Here is a 6,065-nt window from a genome sequence, read left to right as displayed (position 1 = left end):
AGTGTAGCACGCATTAAGGCGTGACGTGAGCGTTGGACGCGAGCGTAGTAGCCCTATATAGACCCATGAATTTATATAGGGAGTATGGACGAGTGTAAATACATACATATATTATAGAGTCTGAGAGGCTCGATATTTTATGGGATAAAAGGTTTTATCGCTTGCGGCATGCATTCGATTTTTCCTAGAAATTAATTTGGGGAAACATAAATATTTTAATTATTAATTTATTTTTGTCCACTCACTCTAACGTTATTAAATGTTTTCCCCTGGGCCTCGTTTTAAATTGCCCAGTCTGCAGAGTTCGGGTTGGATCTAGTAGGAGACGAGGCATAGTCACCCGCTTTTCGGCCAGTTTTCATCAGTAGGTTACCTGTTCAACCTACTCGTATTTTCTTGCTTCCGCTTGTGTTTAGTAGCTCTGAATACTTTAGAATTTTTGTATATTATGTGATGTTCAGAAGTGTAATATGAAATTTTCGAGTTAGGGTTGTCCATCTACAATGGAGATTTTCTTAATCTTTTCAGTAAATTTTCCTTGGAGGTGGTCCCCGCACGACTTACTCTGGGTTTCAGGGTGAAATTCGGGGTGGGTCGTGTCAGAAACGGAGTAAGAAGAACTCGAATTGAATAAAAAAGAGAACTCGAATAAAAGGAGAAAGAAGCTGAGAATCCCAGAGAAAACTGAAATGGAGAAGGAATGATAGATTAGAAATTTAGAATTCGTACCAGAGGAAGTGGGCGACTTGGTGTCTTGGTTTGTGGTCAGAGGCGCCGTCGCACCAAGGATGACGATGGCGACTACGAGTCGACGATGGCAAAGGCGCAGTTCATTACTTCGTTTCTGAGGCAGAGGCGGTGAGGCATAATTCCTTCGTTTCCGAATCCGATACTATTCCAATTCTCGGAGGCAACTAATTGGACATAAATCAAGTAAACGACATAACCAATAGAGATGGAAGCGAAGGCTTATCGGAGGACGGAGGCGGTGGACGACTGAGGAGGAGATGAGCGCAGGCGACGTCGAGAGGAAGAGATGCGCGCCGGCGTCGTCGTCGAGAGGAAGAGATGGGCGCAGGCGACGTCGTCGAGAGGACTCAGAGGAGATGGACTCGAGAGACTGAGAGAAGCGAGGAAGATGGTATTACCGAATTGGATGGAGAGGGAGAGAGGAGGTGAGAAAGGAGGTCGGGGTTGGGATGGAGAAGGAGACTGGGAATGGTGGGTAGTGGAAGAGAACAAGATATAGATTGATAATTGGAGAAGGAGACGAGAAACAAAAGAAGATAGAAGATAGGTTTGACATTAGAAAACAAAAGGGAGGGGTTTATTTAGGTTTATTGACTAGAAAACAAAACAATTGTATAAAAGGGTGGGGTTTGAGTGTATGACATATATTACTCGGGCTTCCGGGCTTTTTTTCATTTCCATAAACAAGCCCCGAGCCCGGACCGGTTATAATAGGGCCCGGCCCAAACTGACATTAAAAATTGTTAGGACCGGTAAAAAGCCCGGCCCGACACGATCGGGCCTGTCGGTCTAGATCGGGCTTTTTCTCTCGAACGGGTTTTATGCCCACCCCTAAATTTTTCTTCTAGTTCTACACCATTCAAGTTGATTCATTCTGATGTATGTCTTCGAAGAATTTGACATTGACAGGAATGAAGTACTTTGTTTTGTTTATTGATGACTTTACAAGATTAACTTGGGTTGTCTTATTGAAAAAGAGGGTTGTTGTGTTTTCGGCTTTCACCGCTTTTCATAGTCTCATCCAAACTCAGTATGATGCTTGTGTGAAAATATTTTAATCTGACAATGGATAGTTTGTTAACCACGTACTCTTTCCGATACTATTTTCAACAACATAGAATTGTTCATCAGACTACTTGTCCTCAGACACCAGAACAGAATGGGGTATCTGAGAGGAAAAATCGACACCTCTTGGATATTGGAAGAGCTTTCTTACTTAGTGCCAATCTACCCAAATATCTCTAGGGTGAAGCTGTGTTGTGTGCCTCTCACCTTATCAACCGTCTACCATCTGCAGCTTTTCAAAATCGGGTTCCCTTTGAGGTATTGTCTGAACATGTTACTATTCCATCTCTCAACAAACTTCTTGCTCGTGTCTTTATTTATGTGGCCTATGTTCATCTTTACAAAAATCAGAGATCTAAGTTGGAGGCTCATTCCCTTTAGTGTGTGTTTGTTGGATACGGATCCCATCAGAAAAGATATAAGTGCTACCATCCTCCGTCTCAACGATTCTATGTCACCATGGATGTCACATTTGGTAAAGACCTGTGCTAATTTTCTCCTACGGTATCTCCGAGTGAGGAGGAGAAGCATGTTTTTTTTGAAAATCAATTTGGAGAACTAGAAGATTGTGTAATTGTTGACAGTCACCCCGTTGAAAAGGATCTTCGACCTGTCACCGACCAGATCCAGAATCCGAGAGATAATACTCTAGAACCTCAAAAAGTGGTTCAATCTATTGAACCTGCCCAAGTTGAGGCATCTGTTCCCTGTTCTGAAAGTGTTCGACATGACGAACAACTGTCCAACACATCGAAATGAGGAGAATTAAATAGTAATCAGCAGCTAGTTGTTGAAGATGTACATGCAAGTTCAGTCTCTCCCCCTACATCAACGATCTCTCCTGGCTTGTCATCACCTTAGGTATGTAGTACTATTTCGTTGTCATCCTCCAATGTCCCTGAATCTAGTAGAGTCTTGCCTGCTAGATCAACCCGTGGTCAACCTCCTAAAAAATATGAGCCTCTCTTGTCAGCTAAAGCCAAGTATCTTGTAGTCAACTACGTGTCAACTCATAGATTGTCTAAACCTTATGTAGCATTTGTGAATCAATTATTTGTTGTGTCTCTTCCTATCTTCCTAGTAAAGTGTAGGATGCAATCAAGGAGGAGAAGTGGACCAAAGCAATGGAGGTTGAGATGGCTCTCAAGAAGAATGGTACTTAGGATTTGGTGCTATTACCACCTGGAAAGAAGACTTTTGGTTGTAGATGGGTTTATATTGTGAAGCATAATGCAGATGGCTCAGTTGACAGATATATGGCAAGGTTGGTTGCAAAAGGATACACTCAAAAATATGGGGTGGATTATGATGAGACGTTCGCACCTGTGACAAAGATCAATACCATTCGAGTCCTCATGTCTTTGGCAGCTAATCTGGATTGGTCCCTGCAACAGTTTGATGTGAAGAATGCATTTCTTCATGGAGATTTGAATGAAGAAATTTACATGGTTCTTCCTCCAAGATATAATCCTTCTACGGGCGAGAAGGTGGTGTGCATATCGAAAAAGTCCATGTATGGATTGAAGCAATTGCCAAGAGCTTGGTTTGGAAGGTTCACGTCTTTCATGAAGAAGATTAGGTATAAGCAGAGTAACTCAGATCATACTTTGTTCCTGAAACACCGACAGTAAGCTTACTGCCTTGATCATTTATGTGGATGACATGGTAGTAATAGGTGATGACACTGGTGAAATTAGAAGATTGAAAGATCAGTTGTCTTCTGAATTCAAGATGAAGGACCTTGGGAATTTAAAGAATTTCTTGGGAATTGAGGTAGCCAAGAACAAGGACTGTATCATGCTGAGTCAAAGAAAATATGTTCTGGATTTGCTAGCAGAGACTGGTATGCTTGATTGTAAACCAGTTGATACACCGATAGAACTGAACCATCGGATTGTAGAGTATCCTGATCAAGTTCCGACTGACAAATCTCGATATCAAAGGTTAGTTGGAAGATTAATTTACTTGTCGCATACTAGACCTGACCTTGCTTATGCGGTTAGTATGGTGAGTCAGTATATGCACAATCCTAGTGAAGATCACATGAATGCTGTGATGAGAATCTTGAGATACTTAAAGTCTGCTCCTAAAAAAGGCCTGATGTTTCGTAAGCATGGACATTTGAGGACTAATGGCTACATTGATGCGGATTGGGCAGGGAACATCACTGACAGGCGTTCTACTTCTGGCTATTTTATGTTTGTTGGTGGAAACTTAGTCACTTAGAGAAGAAAGAAACAGAATGTGGTGGCCCGTTCTAGTGCAGAAGCTGAGTACAGAGGTATGGCTCAAGGAGTCTGTGAGTTATTATGGTTGAGAAGTTTATTAAAGAGTTTGGGTTTCAAGCATGAATGGTCAATGCCTCTTCACTGTGACAATACTGCTGCGGTTGAAATTGCACATAATCATGTTCAGCATGTAGAGATTGACAGGCACTTCATCAAGGAAAAGCTAGATGCTCGCATAATCTCGTTCCCATTTGTTCCTTCGGAGGAGCAGCTAGCTGACATTCTTACCAAAGTTGTGTCGTCCAAGTGTCGTCCAAGGCGTTCAGTGACTCACTTGACAAGTTGGGCATTCAAGATTTGTATGCGCCAACTTGAGGAGGAGTGTTAAGGTGAGTCTCAATCCTAGTATATTGGGAAGATGTATATTCTGTAATCAACTAGGATTATGTAAATCTTTCGGTGTAATTAGTTTCCTTCTAGGATTAGAACTGTGCTTGTATATATACCCGACTTGGGGTTTGTTCAATATACACTACCAGAAGAAAGGTTTTAGCCGACGAAAATAAAAAAACCAGGCCGACAAATTATTTTTTCGTCGGCTAATTTAAAATTTTCGTCGGCTATGGTCAACTTTAGCCGACGAAATTAAAATTTCGTCAACTGAATAATTTTTTTCGTCGGCTAGTCTGTGAACTTTAGCCGACGAAATTTTTAAAAGTTTAGCCGACGAAAAATATAATTTCGTCGGCTAAAGTGCCTTATATTTGCAAATCTGGACAACAACTCATCTGTGAAAAAAAAATATACGTAGAACCTTCAAACGCAAAAAAGCCGTGAAATAAGATATGACCAGAATGGTGAAATACATCTACGGTTGAAAAATCACGGTATTCCGGTAAAGTCTCGGTGCCGATAGTTGCGGTCAATGCAATTTACCCTTATTATTCACTATGCTGCAGATTTAGCGTTTGGTGTCTGATTGACTATTGTGATACCTTGCCGGAAGCGTAACGGCCCTACGAGTCAAACTCATTGTTAATGCCCTGACATATGGGCCTTTTTGGCCATCCGAGTCCGTTTAGGGCTTCAAAATGCAGTTTTCTTATTTCCGATTAGAGTTGACCGTTTCGATCGAGCCCTTAACATTGTCGAATCCAGTTAAATTTTTTACCATAGACATCTTTCGTCATAATGATCATATATGACAGTCGAATTTTGGTTTGTGAATTTTAGTCATCGGAATCACAACGTGTCTACTATTTACTGTTATTATTCCCTATGGGGAGCCCTATCGTCGGAAGGTAAATGTCTCAAAATTTTTATATGGGCAGTTGCGTCTCATCTACGTGAGAGTTTTTCGTGTGGAAAGTTTGACCAAACTACGTAATATAGAGGGAGATATGAGCGTTTTTGTGTGATAAGTGACGATGGATTAGGGTTGACCGTTTCGATCGAGCCCTTAACGTTGTCGGATCCAGCTGAATTTTTTACCATAGACATCTTTCATCATAATGATCATATCTGATGGTCGAATTTTGGTTTGTGAATTTTAGTCATCGAAATCACAACGTGTCTACTAATGTTGTATAACTTGTTTACTAGGTTATACAACTTTGTGAACCAACTCTACATAGGAAGCAAAATTATCAAAAATCTCGTTAAATAAGATGTGTTCAGAATGGTGAAATATGACTATGGTTCAAAAATCACGTAAATCAGGTAACGTCTCGGTGACGATAGTAGCGGTCAACCCTATTTACAGTTATTATTCCCTATGGGGAGCCCTATCGTCGGAGGTAAATGTCTCAAAATTTTTATATGGGCAGTTGCGTCTCATCTACGTGAAAGTTTTTCGTGTGGAAGGTTTGACCAAACTACGTAATATAGAGAGAGATATGAGTGTTTTCGTGAATTTATAGATTTTAACTGACGAGATATTAAAAAAGTAGTCGGCTAAGGTCAAAATTTTTTTGGCGATAAACCAAATTTGGAGGAAAATTTTCAAAAGACTTTAGCCGACGA

The sequence above is a fragment of the Fragaria vesca genome, linkage group LG4 (assembly GCF_000184155.1).
Source record: "Fragaria vesca subsp. vesca linkage group LG4, FraVesHawaii_1.0, whole genome shotgun sequence".
Classification (NCBI taxonomy): domain Eukaryota; kingdom Viridiplantae; phylum Streptophyta; class Magnoliopsida; order Rosales; family Rosaceae; genus Fragaria; species Fragaria vesca.
This window is presented reverse-complemented; position numbering follows the sequence as displayed.